The sequence below is a fragment of the Tauraco erythrolophus genome, chromosome 5 (assembly GCF_009769465.1).
Source record: "Tauraco erythrolophus isolate bTauEry1 chromosome 5, bTauEry1.pri, whole genome shotgun sequence".
Taxonomy (NCBI): Eukaryota; Metazoa; Chordata; class Aves; order Musophagiformes; family Musophagidae; genus Tauraco; species Tauraco erythrolophus.
In genome coordinates, this window is record NC_141469.1 from 17374936 (window position 1) to 17391014 (window position 16079).

Sequence of the window (16079 nt, forward strand, 5' to 3'; positions counted from 1 at the left end):
GAATTTTGTGTGAGAGTCTACAAGGGAGTTCGAGGGGTTTTTGTCAGATAAAAAAGTTTAATGAATAAAAGCCTATAGAGACTGCACAACCCCGCCTCAGCAGCTGTATTATTTGATTCGCTGGAGTTGAGACAAAAATTGTCAGATGTAACTGAATGGTTATGGACACAGTGAGCTAACATTTGTAGTTGCAAGATGAAAACATGATTATCACTTCTTCACTTGAATTTTATGAACATTTTAATTGTTAAGTGTCCAGTATGCTGTAACCTGTCTCTCTTACCAATGCAGTAACTAAAGAAAGATTCAAACAAAAATCATGGATTTGAAATCAGGGCAGGGGAGAAGGGGGAAAAAAAAAAAAAGGAGAAAACTCTGATTCAAAGACATTTTCAGAGACATTTATGTCGAACGTGTAATGTGAAAGTCTGGACCTCCTGACAGTAGGTGTCCTTTCTCTCTTTTTTCCTTGTGTTCGGCAGGAAATACTATACACTTACCTGCAAAAGAATAGGAGGTAGGGACTTAACATGTGTAAGGGTCAGCAATGGAATCTTGGTGCACAGAGCTCACTTCCAAAATAGCTTTTATAACATCATGGGGATTGCACTGTATTTTCACAGCACTGTACTAATGCTTCAAACTAAAACCAGAAACCATACAACCCTAAAAAGTGAAAGGGTTGCCTAAAGCTTCAGCTTTTAAACCATTAGTTGGCAAGAGAGCATATATATGCAGAATGTTTCAAAATATTAACATTTCTATGGCAAATTAATACAGAAATATACTAACAGATCACATTAACTTGTTACTCCATCTTGTTTCTCTGACTTCAGCAAGGTATGGCCACAGTTGCTTATGATACAACCAAAACACTTCACTGAAATCAGAACCTCCTGGAATAAGTCCTGGGAGATTCAAGTCAGAGTCAAGCAGAGCTTCCTAATTAGTAAATTTCTTTTTAAAAGCTACTTGGACTAATAAAAGAACAATTACTTTCACTCTCAATCTTCTTCTAAATTGTTGTAATCTTGGATAAATAGAGTTTAATGAGATCACCTTATTCTAAATTGATTTTTCAATTCTACAAAGTGCTTTTGAGTTCAGAACTCAGCAATATATGCAGTGAAGTTATCATGGTCAAAATATTACTTTCAGTATATGAAATGTGAAGACACGCACAGTATATTGCTTTGCTATGAAATTCTAATATAAATGTGGGTAATTTCTATATTCAGATTCCTAAAATGAATGTTTCATTCCTTGCCATAAATTATTTTTTTTTTTCCCTTTTCAGCGGAGGATTTTTCAAAAACAGATGCATTACTTTTGGAAATCACATATATCTTTATAAGACAGATAAAGTCATCTTATGTTGAACTGAAGTCAGGACCTACCAAACCTAATACATCTTTTGAATCAAATATATGATCTACTAAATCTTATCAGTATTATATACATATATATAGAAAGCTGCACTGATGAATCACTGGATAAATTAGATAGCAAATGTGTGACAATATAGTATTTATTAAAATGGATCAGTGATTCGTTTCATTTCCCAGAACTTAATATATCAACTTTTGAAGAATTCTTTAAAATTGCAGAGATTTTGTAGAAAGGCAAAAGACACAAGTAAAAATAGACTAAAAAAATGGTCCATGAATTCACTCCAACCTACATACCTGCTATATGTTTTCACCTTTTTAATTAAGAGGACAGACAAATACATGTTTATGGTTTAAATGAAAGACAGTAACATGATAAAACCCAGTAAAATATTGCCAAGCATAATATATCTGATGATTTATCTCAGCCATTAAAAAGAAAGCATTCAAAAATGTTTGTGTGGATAATACCACTAACACTGTTTTCTGTGTATTTGGAGGCCATATAATGTCTCTAAATACAGGCTGAGGTAAGGCTGGTGCATCAAGTGCATTAGAGACATGGTCAGGAGTTGTTTTTTTCTACTCTTGCCCTTAAGTGGAAAATAAGTTCCTGAAGATACCCTTTTTGTCTTCGTAACCTATCTCCCAGCTTTGATCCGCAAGTACAAGAAGAAGAAACAAGAAGAAACAACTTTGCCTGGTCTGGCTGATGATCAGGGATAGGACATATTTTTCCACTAAGACCTATCTCCCTTGCTGACTTAAAAAAGGACATAATACAAGTGTGCAGCTATATATTGAAGCTGGCTAATTAGCCCTCCTATCCTGCACAAGGTGTCCCTACTCTCTCTGCTGAACACTTTCTCAGAGTAATCCCATTTGGTAGTCATATCTTAGCCAACCACAACAGAAATCTAGGGTCTCTAAAAAGGCCTGCCTCTTCTCTTTTGTAACCTCCCACATTTCCAGTATTCTGAAAACATTTAGGCATAATTAATTTTACTGAGAGTTTTCACAACCATAATGAGAAGTGTTTAAAAATGGAAGAATCACTCAGAATATATATGTTTTCTCTACACAAAGCTTCCCTTATTCAAAATAGCATAGTGTACGTTTACTGTCATGCTGCAGTATTTCCAACTTTGCAGTCACATCTTTGTCTACCCACCTTCCACCCAGCTGATATATTGGTGCAACCAGCCTCATCTGTCAGAGGAAACAGAGTACAATACCCACCTGATTTCATCCTTACTTGCAAAAGAGATTAGACCACATCAGGTCTGGGTCCCTTGACCCCCTCAGAGTCCTCCAACCTTGTCCCGTGAGGTTTTGCCAGCAGGAAGTGTTATAACTGAGGCAAACAGACTCCCTTGAAGAGCACTGGCACAGCTAGAAGCTGCCCAACCCTGTCCCATGGCCAAGCCCAGCCCACCAGCAGCCACGACTGGCAAGGGCTGTCCCCCAAGGCTGCTGGGATGAATGCTCATGTTAGTAGGAAAGAAGAAATACTGTAAAAAACCAACCAAACAAAAAACCACCCACTTGGGAACAGGAGCAAATAGACAATAGACTGCCAAGGAGACGTGCATGGCCTGGTACAGCAGGTAACTTTAGCAAGCATGAGACTAAGGTCAACAGTCTCAGTACTTTTGGCAAAGGCACTAGCTGTGAGGGTGCTGCAGTGCATGGATGAGTTTTTCCCTCAGCATGGCACAGAGCAAACTTAGGCTGCAGAAAGCCCAGGCGGGTAAGGCCAGATGGTTCTGGAGCTGCTAGTAAGAAAACAGATTGGCATGTCACCACTCAAGATAGGTCACTGGAGCTAACACCAAGGCCATGCCCACGCCTATGGTGGGAACCTGAGTGTTCATTCTGTTGCTGCTAACAAAGACCATAAAACCCTAGTCACTGCGGTATATTGCCAGATACAAGTGAAGGGGGAAAAGCACCAGGTCACTTGTACAAAAGGGTATTTGCTTGCATCAAGGTCATTTTATGCTCAAAAAAATCACCATGGTTGGCTTCTCAACTGACTCATCAAGGCACACCAGAGTTAAGTCTTTACAAACACAAATTTGAAAGAAACAGCTAGTATATTTATGCTAATTAACTTTGCACATTGTCTGTACGGAAAGCCAAAAAGAATATTCATATGCTTACCTATTGGGATGTGCTAGAGAGCCATGCTACACTAAACTGATTTAATCTTCCGTTCTATGTTCCCATATATGTCTGTACAAAGATTGCTGCTACTAAAATTTGTAAGCAGACCCTCCTACAGATTATAGCGTTATAAATAGGTGATAAGGCAGAGCAAGAACTAGCTTAATGGTTTCAACATCTCCAAAATCTGGTATCTAATTTTCTCTAAACTAAAGCACCAAGAATATGGTGAAAGAACACTGAAAAGTAAGAGATAGGGCCAGTTATTCCACCCAACTGCCAATATGCTGTGTGAATTCGCGGCTTCCATATGTTTTTGAATTTATCTTCCTCATTTTTCACAATTTCTGTATCATCTCTTAGAATGAAGCCATTTCTATTAGAAAACATTCATTCTCATGCTGCTGGATTCTCGTTAGTTTTCCCAATCTCCGAGTATATTTTGCAGTTTAGATATCCTAAGAGATTTTTGTTTTGCCTTCCAGCTCTTGAAGTCCAGCACAGAATTTAAGAAGCGAATACATACCATGAAAGGTAGTTATTTTGAAATTACTCTCACTGTAGTTTATACCTTTTCCCACAAGTTTATTGTTGAAACTATCTCACAAAATAATAGCAAGATGATAATCTCTAAATGGGTGTGCAGTGCAATGGCAAAATGAGAAAATGGGAACACTGAGACCAGCATAATTCCATATCTGTCCTTCAAAAATTACTGCTTGAATAAATACTCGCATGATAAGGGGTCAGTACTGCTGGCGTATTAATTGTGATACATTCCACAGTTTTCTTAATGGCTCTTGCCTATTTGCCAGGTTTCATCATTTCTACAGGAGTAAAGTGGTACTGATGGCATGGGACAGTCAGCAATCAGAGTTTGCCACTTTATTTTAAACAGAGGTTGATAAACTGAACACAACAAACTTTGATGGCAGTATATGAGATGCAGTGCAAAAGCAAAAGGGGGGCTTGAGAGTAGTGGTGTTCAAAATTTTCAAAAACTAGAATAAAAAAGCAATATATCATGAGATAATAAAGCTGAAGATGCTTCAACTAACCAATCAATTGAATTGCTTTAATACAAACTGCTATTTGGAAAGACCCGCAGGATGTATGATTTAAGTAATTTTTTTTTAACTCTAGTCTGATTTTTGTGGATATAATACATATCCATACATACATACATGCATTACAATGTATGCAATCCTTATCTCCCTCCCTGCTTAGAATTACTGTACTTTTGCCTTTCTCACTCAAATTCTGCAAAAATATGCTTACACATTTACCTAATTTAATGCCCTACTAAACATTTCTGAAGCTTTGTAAAATGACGTTCTTTGTATATCTCTTCTGGTTTATGGGTCCTACTCTCTTCTTCTAAAATTTGCTAATAATATCCACTGTTTTGGGTTGTGTTGATTTTTTTTAATGTGGCAGTTAATCTGAAATGCATTCTGCTTTCTGAAAGCTGAGGAAAAATCTATACTTCCCTTGTAAAGGAATTGAACCCCTACTTCAAAAAACGCAGCATATAACATGTTTCACAATCCTACTCTCAATACAATGTTGGGATGTGTAAGTCTATCATTCTGAAGAGCTTGTGTTTTTCACGGTCATCTGTGGGTAGAACTTTTTAACATTCTGTAGGAATCTATGTCACATTTTCAGAAGTCATTTATGAGTTTTGGAGCCCAATTCTATTTGCTTTCAATGGACATTAGGCTTCTTTATTCCCTTTAAAATTAGGACATCGGTTACTTTTGAAAATTTTACCCCAATGTGACCATGATTATATTTACTGCCTGATAATTACGGCAGTTAGAATATCTTTTATACTATCATTAGCATGCATTTGATATACTCAACTAATTTTTGGATGCTGGACTACTTTATATCTCTGAATTAACATCCACATTGTCAAAACAAGCTTTGAGGTACAGCAAACTGATCATACAGTTCCTGTTCACTGCGTGTTACAATTCACAGTGCTCAATGAACAATGTAGTGACAAACTTGTAAGAGTGACAAGGCAGTAGTCCGTGTGTTACGAGGTTTTTTACTTTCTTTTATACTAGGTTGGGAAGGGAGTTAAGGTGAAGTTGTAAAAAATTTGCATAGGAAATAGCAAAACCATAGCTCAAGGTGAATCTTCTATTCATCATAATTTATGTTATTAGATTACCTTTAGCATACCTCATCAGAGGAGCACCTTTCCACTGCTCTATTTCTTTAAAAATTCTGTAACGCAGACAAATTAAAACATATGCAGTAATGATTTAGCTGAGATGCAACACTGTGTCTACAATGGAGTCCTTCTGTGACCTTGCCAAGTTTACAGAGTGTGCCAACAACAGAGCTGGGATTAGAAAACTGACTGATTAAAATTTTGCTCACTAGGATAAAACACTTGAAATGAATCATCTAATTTTCCAGCATGTCCTCGGGTTGCTGCAGGCACAATAAATTACATTCATATAATAGCAAACAACTATAAAAAATTAGAGTTAATATATTCCATATATATATTGTTACGTTACGTCCTATTTTTAAAACTCTCAATTACCTTAAATTTTGATGTTCATAGATAATTAAATATATGACCAGTATTTTTCAGGGTGAAATTTCAGAACCATCAGCCTCATCCAAAATACATAGAACTCCACTGAAATCTTCTTCCTGACTCTGTAGACTCCAGAACAAGCCCTATCTGCACATTTCTGATTGACATCAAATGCTGGCCCTAGGATCTCCACAAAGAATAGACTTGCAGAGATGCTGAATGTTCTGGATATAACCTTGCACTCCAGCGAGATGAGCAGAATATAAATAGAAAACAGCAACAAGCAATTGCAGTGGAAAATAATCAGCAGAAGTAGTAATGGAATTAATGGTTGCATTTTTGCCATGATGTGCAAGGCTTTAGCAATCTATCATGCAGCTGTTTGTCATTCTTGCAAGGAGTTCCAAAGGGCTAAGGTTCACCTAAGGCGGTAGATCTCCTAGGTTTCCTCTCAAGTAAAGAGATGTAGGCTTCTGTGGGGGGACACGAAGAGCAGGTTCTTCCAATTTCCTGCTCAAGGAGTCCATCTACTCCACCCACTGTAAAGACAGCTGGAGAAGATTAGCTGCCACTGGGTAAAAGCCTATCATTTGCAAAAGCAGTTACACAGAATTCAGTTTTTCTAGCTGAGTAAATAGTTAACACCCATGTTTATGTAGCAACCTCTTGACTTCTGTCAAGATACTGATGGAGCCATTCAGCTAGCTTGGTGGGCCACTAAACAAGATAATCAGCAGAGTGGTCTATTTTAAGGTTTTTAAAATTTGAATTAAATCCTTTTACATTACCACAAATATTATTTTTTATTTTATTTATTTTTACTACATCTGTTACAGTAGCTCCCCAAAATTTCAGACAGAATTGCGGATACTCTATAAAGACATCCCAAAAACGCCAGTGTCTCCTTAAACTTGTCTTCTTTTTCTGTTCACCTGATGCTGTAACTCACTCCTGCAACTGCTGAAAGTTACAGGAGTTACATTTTACACTCTGCGCATTAATTGGATTTGAAAGCACTTGAACATACATATATGTCAGAATGCCAGCTATTAGGGAAACTGGGAAAATGCTAAACCTACAAGAAAAAATGTAAAAATGCAAATTTTGCAGCAGTTCTCATTGTGCTCAAAATTTATAATGGGCTTTTGAATGCGATTGGAAAGTATATGGACACTCTTGAAAGAAATATCATCATTTTTTAACTCTTGAAAGACAACTTGCATGCTTCAGAATACCCTATCATCCTGCTGCACTGAGAAGCTGGTACGTCCAAGGTAACTAAGACCACTGTATCACTAAATACTTTATCATCATTCCAGAAAACTACAGTGGAGGAATAAACTAGATTACAGAATTAATCATGCTGAAAACTAACAAGACAAATTCTGAAACAAAAATAAGACAAACTCAAGACAACTTGAAATCCTAAACCTCGATCTAACGTATAGATGTAAAACATAATCACTTCTCAATCATTTGGTTTGTTTCTTTTCTAAATGAGGTACAAACTAGAATTCCTTACATAAACACAGACTGAGATTCACTGGACTATTATTTTTGCAGAGACCAGTTCCAATCAGTGTGCTTTTCAACAGTTTTCAAGAGTACAATATTGGCATTTCATTTTGGATTTTAAGATTGTGGCAGTTTAGGCCACTTCGACAACTGAACTCCACTCAGCCGCTCGCTCACTCCTTCCCCCAGTAAAGTGGAGAGGAGAAAAATATAATAAAAGGACTGAGGGTGGAGACAAGAACAGAGGGAGCACCCATCGACCATGGTCCCGGGCAAAACAGACTCCTCTTGGGAATAAAGCAATTCAATTTATTAACAGTTACTTGAGAGGATAAAAAGAAACATTAACGGTTACTTGAGAGTATTAAAAAATAAACAAACAAACAAAAAACCAGTTACTTGAGAGGATAAAAACAAAGCCAGGTCTTAAAAAAACAACACCTCCTCCCCCTTTTTCCTTTTCTTCCCGGCTCTACCTCCTCCCCCAGCAGCACAGGGGTCAGGGAATGGGGGAGTGCGGGTCACGGCTGCAGGGGGGCCGCTGGCCTCTTGGCACCGGTTGCAGGGGAAACTCAGCTCCGGCACACCTCGTCCCGTTCCATCTTCACTGACCTGGTGTCAGGGTGGCCGTTTCTCTTGGATCTCAGTCCTCTCTGGGCGAACTCAGCCCAGTGGGCACCCCGGGAGCGGGGCGCTCCCCGAGTTCCCCAGGTGGCTCCGCTGCTGCCATCCTCAGCGGGTGGCGCCAGTCCGGCACAGGCAGCCACCCGGCGGGGCGCCAGGGGCAGTGCCCTCCTCCCCTCTCCTTGCTCCTGGGCAAAGGCACATCTTTTCCGGTTCCTTGTCTCGGCCTAAATAGGCACTGATTGGCTCAACCCCAGCCCAAGGGGACGGGGGTCCGATCTGGTGGCCAGAGACAGGTCTGACCCGGTTCTGAAACCAGGGAAGTCACAGGGAGCAAATCCCCACTCCTGCCACCAGAACCCCCCCACATCGAACCATCACATTCCACCCCTCACCTCTGCGAATTCCATATTTAGGGACAACTTCAGTTACATCAACATTACAACAGTATCACAACAACATTGAACAAGAACACGCATTTTGCAAACAATCCACCCCTCCTCCCTTCACCAGGCACAACAATCTAAATTCCCCAAGGTCATTCTGTTTTCCACCACTGTGGAGTCCATGTTTTGCCCATTACCTCTCCCAATCACTATCCTTATCTCGAATACCTGGAGCCCCACCTTGGGCTCTAAAAAGGACTGTCCTGGTTTAGGCCATTCCAGCAATTAAACTCCACACAGCCGCTTATTCATCCTCCCCCACCCCCAGGGATGAGGAAGAGAATTTAAGGAGAAAAGGAAAAGAGACCCGTGGGTTGACATAAGAACAATTTACTACTACTGCTACTAATATATAATATATATACAGATATGTACAATGATAAAGATATACGAACGAGTGATGTACGGTGTAATTGCTCACCACCCCTTGGCCAAGGCCCGTCTCACCCTGAATAACGATCCCGAAACAGATAAGTCCCAACACCAGTAAGTCCCGACACCACAATCCCAGACAAGCAAGAGGCCCAAAAATAGAGAGTGAGACAGAGACAGAGAGAGCACTCAGAGTCCGAAAGTGAGAATCCCGGAAGAGCAAAGGCCCTTCTTTCCAGCTGTCCCTCACTTTTATACTGGGCATGACGCTGCATGATATGGAATACTAATTGGTCAATTTGGCCCTCAACCCTAAGTCCAAGTACAAATCATAAGGAGAGTCATGGACCCCCTGTCCCGGCCATGTTCCCCCTATCCTGTTGTGCTCCTGCACACTGGCAAGAACCTGGCAAGCTGAAAAGTCCTTGAGACCTCAGTGCCAACTACAAACATCAGCGTGCTATCAGCATTCTTCTCAGAGCAAGTCTCAGACTAAAACCAAAACACAGAGCTCTTCTGGCTGCTAAAGAGAAGGGCTAACTGTCCCAGCTAAAACCAGGACAAGATACTTGAATTTTGTAAAAGATATACTAGGATTTTTGAAGAGAAACATGACAGACTCAGATTATTTTTTTTTTTTTAAATGACGGAAAATATTCTTCTGGTGCAAGTAATTTACAATTCCAAATGCATTTTCTGCAAAATAAGTATTCACAAAAAACTATGTACAATGTAAAAAAAAAAAAAAAATTACAGAGAGGTTCCTAGAAACAATGTGTATTCTTAAATACCTTCTAAATTTCAATGACTGATAGTAGTTTTTTTAACATCGCAAATCGCATTACTATAATAAGGAGTGAATATTTTGCCAATTTTTTTTTATGACAACCACAAAAATATAAGCAAGTTAAAAGTGGCTGCTGGATTTTGACCGCAAATATTTCATTTTTCATGCTACAGATATTTGCCTTCATTTTTAAAGAATGACAGCCATTGTTAGGGCAGACAAAACCAAGTTAATCTAAACCAGCCATTTATCTAAGTAGGTATACAGTACAAATATACTACCTTTTAAAAAATTCATTTTAAAAACAAAACAAAACAAAAAATCAACACTCCTTCACTGACTTTGCTATATAGCAGCTTCAGTGTTTTATATATGTTTGCATGGATGACAAATGAAAGAGGCTTCTCCAGAAAATAACCAAAGGTAGACAGTAAGTCCTCTGAACCAAATCTCTTAATATTCATGCAGGCAAATAAATTGCTGGACCAATGATGAGATGCTAGTTCATTTTAAAGAATATTTCTCTCTTCCTTTGCAGCCCTGAATTAGAGGTTTGCTCTAACAGTAATCTAATATGCTATAACTACAGAAAAAATATGCAGTTAAAAAAGGAATTCAATCCATGTGATCCAATATTTCTTTCTATATTAAGTAGAAAGAAAAATATATTAACAGAAGCTCAGACTTTGGTATGACACTAAACAGTTACATGGAAAAAGACGTTTATTGTTTGCATTGTTAAATTCTCATTCAGGAAAGCATCCTTATTCAGGAAAACACTTAAGCACATGCTTGACTTTAAACACATGCTTTGGGCCCAGTGAAATGAATGAGATTTAATCACATTCCAAATAATGATGGATATAAAGCCGAGAGGTATTAACATTAATGATTTTTGGAGTCGGGCTTAGCATTTTTCAAATCTTAAATATACACATACAGACATGTGTACACCCATATACATATACCTCCTGCAAAGACACATACACGGAGAGATCTGTCTCTAAACTAAGCCAAAACATAAGAAGATAGAATTCAAAAGAACCTTTGCTAAGAAACCAGAATTAAACCAAAAACAGAGATTTTAAAATACAGCGGCCACTTCATCTCACTGGCTCCTTAAATCCCATATTCACATTTATGTAAACATTTATGAAATCCTGAGCATTTCCTATCTGGAAGTTTCCTTCCATACTCATGCCCCAGGTTTTGATCTCACAGAAAAGAAATTATTTGGCTCTAATGAAAATTCAGTTACATAGCTTTTTTTTGTCATGTTTTGATGCCAGGAACAAGAATTAATTAGTCTTCTAAAGAGATAAGTCTACTGATAAGCGACTGATGTTGGCAAAAGCACAGGCTTTGCATCACAGATCACTTTATGGGCTGTTTTACAGGAGACACAAAAGAAAAAATAAGGTACAGTTTAAAACAGTATGATAAATCTTTACAATTAGATTAATCTAATCATTAATTACTCAATCACTTATTGGGTTAATTATTAAACATTATTTTCCTGATAAAGAAAATGAGGATTCCCTCTCATTTTATCTCCCAGATAAAGATGCCTTTTTAGAAGCAATTGCTAAAAAGAGGGCGAGCGAAGCTTCATTGAAACTATGTAGCACAACATCATCCTTTTTCTGGAGTACATTTAAAATGCAGTTAAGCTCTTTTAAGAAGCTTACTAATAACTGAAGCTGTAAGACTTTCCCCCTAAAACATAGCACTCATCGAGCAGTAAGACTCCATGTTTGAGGAAGCTTTTCCTGTGAACTGAAGATAGAGACCTGATTATTATTTGATGAAGATCTTACAGATGTGTGAACAGAGGCAGCCAAACGGCCAGAAAAGCCAGGGTAACAGCAAGAGAAATGCTCACCATCTGACTATCAGATACTCTTGTGCTATTTGGAAATCAGAATGAGCACAGAAAATAAACTGCCATCTCTTCCATCCCTCTTGTGCTTGAGGAAACAGTTTGTTACGTCTTCAGTAAACAAGCAAAGTGGCATCTAAGAAATACTGCTGGTTTCTCCACATAACAGGAAATGGAAAAGCATGGGGAAAAAAAAAAAAAACAAACAACATAAAATTAGAAATAAACAATATCTAATTGTTTAAAAGGCTCACAGCTCAATAGAAGGACCTGCTTCAACCAAATGACTTCCAAAAATAAGCAGAGAAAGTTCCGTGCCTTGATATTCTGTAACGGTTTGGTCTAATGGTTTCTTGCACACTTAAAATTTGCAATTTTATAAAAATTGTAAAACCTGGATATAGATCTTCAAAGCCATAAGAAGTCCAATTCAGCCATACCCTATCATGGAGGAATATGGAGCACAGAGACAGAAAGTGAAAGAAGAGAATCGGTTCCTTGCAGAGGAACACTACACTAAGCCTGCCAGCCTAGAGGTCTGACTGAGCCCATCTAGACTGACTGCAACTATGCCAGGAGCACACACAAGAGATTTTTCTTCTTATCTATGGCAGAAGACTCCCATCTCCAAGAAACATGATGTTCAGGATTCTATCTAAAAACCCTTTCTACAGTTTCTTTAAGAGAGAACAGTGTATCAGTTGTGTTCTAACAGCCTGAGAACGAAATGTGTGGAAAGTAAGGCAGTGAAGCCTGTCCTATTTCCTTTCTATGCTTCCACAAAAACAAAAGATGATCTTGTCGCACTAATCTCTCTCTATCTGGAGCACAGATGAAAAGTTGATCCTGCAATCTATACTAATTTCAGTAAGCTCTGCAACGAGGTGACTTACTTTTTCAGCATCATACAAACTTAAGTGAATCATTCCTGTCTATTTGCAAAGCTGCTAACTTCCAAGGCTGGCTTAGTGAATATGTAAGGAAAACAGCTGAATGGCATCCAAAGGGCAATCTATACCACACAAAGGAAAGATACAAAGATGTCTGAGCTGGTAAATTCATATATCACATACACAACAATAATTTTCAAGCTTAGATTCAGAGGCTGTGTAGTTCTCAGTGCTTGAAAACAGCTATGCTGCTCTAAGGACAGAGATGGAGATGGTTTCTGGGGATATAAAAGACTCTTCTCCTTCTTTTTAGTGCATTCAATAAGTCCTAATACACAAGAGTTATCACTTTCACTTGTAAAGGGTGTTCTGTTGAGTTCAGCACTACAAAACCTTTTGGCAGAAAGAAAGAGTTGAAGTTGAAACAGGAACAAGAACTAAGAAAAAAGATAGCATTTCAGACACAAAAATCTAGTTTCTGTCTACACAGCTATATAAATATTCATATCAATGACTAGAAGTTTGGGATCCATAACCAAACGGAGGTGGAATTTTAGGTATTATTGTGATAACTGATTGTTCCATTTCTATTTGATATTAAATCTGATACACTCTTCAATTTGATAATTGCTTTGCTATGTTCTTTATGTTAGCAAAACATAAAGAACAGTAGTTGTTGAAATACATTTTCTTGAGTATATTCATATTATTCAATATCATTACTCCAAAATTTAATTATATTTATATAATTGTAATAAATTTAAGTACATTTACAATAGTGGATTCTACTCTCTTTTTTTTTGCATAAAAATACATGATTCTCTGTTAGATAACTCAAGAAATTTATCTAAATCGTCTATTTGCCACTTATATCTCAAGTGTTATTTACATGGAACAGCAGAGAAGCAGGAGGACATACAGCGCACAGCCAGCTTAGATGCTTAAACTGACAAGCATTAGGACTCCAAGTGCCCAAAGGAAGGTTTCCACCTGGAGAAGCAGTTATCATTCGTCTCTTTCCCAGAGGAAAAAAAAACATACTCTTCAAAAGCATAGTATTTTACAACCTGCCCAACTGAAAACCACACTACTCTCTTTTTTTTCAGATTTCTTTTTTTTTTTCCTCTCAGATTACTCTATGGAGCATGATTATTACATAAATTAAAAATATTTTATCAAAATGTACATAAATATGCTTCAGTAGGTTTCAGTCTTACTGAAATAAAATGTTTCCAGAAAATCTTTTTGGTATCCCCTGAAAGAAAGTTTCAGGAATCTTTTAAGCCTTTCACGTTTTTATTTTGATTCAGGATGAATGGACAGAACTTCTGAGTTCTAACCAGCTTAAAAATAACTAAATATTGTTTCTTATAATTAAACATTACCATCACAACTACATATCTTTAGAGGCTCCAGAATAGAAGTACTAGGAACTGTATTAATACCATTTTCATCATTTCAACTGCACACTGACTGACAAAGAACTCAGTTTATCAAGATCAGGTTTTTCCTCAAAGCAGATTTTTCAAGCCGTTTTGAGTTGGAATTTAACCTCAAAACAGTAAGGGCCAAGCAAAGTATCTACAATGGCTCATAAGCTGTCTCTAACCAACATCGCTAATGTTTTGCAGTGGTTTATGAAATCTCATTTACGTTGGTTTCATTTCAGCTCCAACACTCTCAGTGCACACTTCAGATATTTAACAGGCATTACTTACCCAAGTACAGGACACATTTAAAAAAAAAAGCAACATCGAGATCTTTTATTTACGATGACATCTGTACAAAAGAAGAATTTCTATGCTTTGCATGCAGATTTATTTATTTATCCTTGACTGGTGACCTTGACCAAAATTTCACTAGTATTCCCTCCCTTCTCTCTCCCCAGTTTGGAAGGAAATGATTGCAAAGGCCATGTCAACTCCTTTTGTTGTATTTATGTAACAGCAAAGAAAACGGAATATTTGAGCTCTGTTAGGATGAAAAATGGAACATAATGTGCATACCTTGAAAATTGGGGCCCAGCGCCTACTACTTGACCTGTTGTAAGGATGGTCAGGGAACCTGCACCCAGAATCTCTTAATTACATGGATCATTCCCCTGTTTGTTAGGCACAGCAGATTCCTGAGAGAGAGAGAAATACAAAGTGCTCAGACTGCTGGGAAAGAAAATAATTCAACAAGAGCATTTTATTTAAGTCAACGTCCCTAAAGTGTTTTAAGTGAAGCCAGTCATTAAGGTCTTATAATTAAAGCCTTGCACAATTATAAAATAATTAGGGCCTGATCTTGTAATGTCTTCTCTCTGGAGAACACACACATCAGATTCCCTTGGAATACTTGTACACTAGGCACAGCTGCTGCTAGCATTGATATATCTGAATTACCTTTACACAAACTAGCTCGAGTACTGGGTTACAGTAACAGAGCAAAGCTCAGAAAAGGCTACAATCTTAAATATTTAAGTAATAAATGTCTTCTCCAGCACATTTTTTGTAGTCCACACCATTCTGACACTGTAGCTACTCTGCTAGCAGAAGCCAGCCCGGACCATTAAAAACTGCAGTGTAGCTCTATATTACTCTGATGAATATATGCTGTAGCAATAATTCTAAGCCTCTAGTTTTCCAGGCTGCCTAAGGATGCCAAATATCAGTTCCCATAGTATTAATAAACAAAAGTATTTTAATAAGAAGAACTATATCCAACTAATCCTTAGGGCTTTACTTAGAAAAGCCAAAACAGAATTCGGGAAGTATAACTGAATTATCTTTGGTAACAGTTTTTCTTAGTTACAGTGAATGTTAAGACAGGAAAGTAGTATTTGTTTTCCTCCATCTCTCTCAGATTCCAACAGATTTTCTTTGTAAAAAGTGAATTAAAAAATAAAAATAAAAAATCAATGTCTATCTATAGCTATGCAACTGGGTGTCAGGTATCGTTTTAAAAGCTTCACTGGGCATTCAGAGCATAATCATACTTCAAATGATGTCCTTATTTTACACCATGGAAATGGCTGCATGAAAATGTAGTAACAGCCTGAGAAAACTCATGGTCCCCTGAAATGCTTTGGAAATTGTCATTCTTGCATACAGATCTCACACAATGACATTAGACTGCAATTTTATAATCAAGTAAAAACTAAAATATTAGAAAATACAGGTTAACTTCTCAATATCCTTTCAGAAATGGTGATTAAAGATGTCTTACTTAATGCTAGTAGAAAGGCTTTGAAGATATAAAATACTGCTAACAGCTAACTATTGTTCTGAACCAATCTGTGTATAAAAGCCTCCCTCAGAAGGGACTAACTAACCAGAGATTCAAGCAATTCAAAATATATGCCAAGCAAAACTACATTTCACTGCCAAAAGTTTTCCCCAAGAGGTGAATAACATTTTCCATAAGTCTGTGGAAATGACTGAATTAAGTTTGGTAATGAAATACTCATA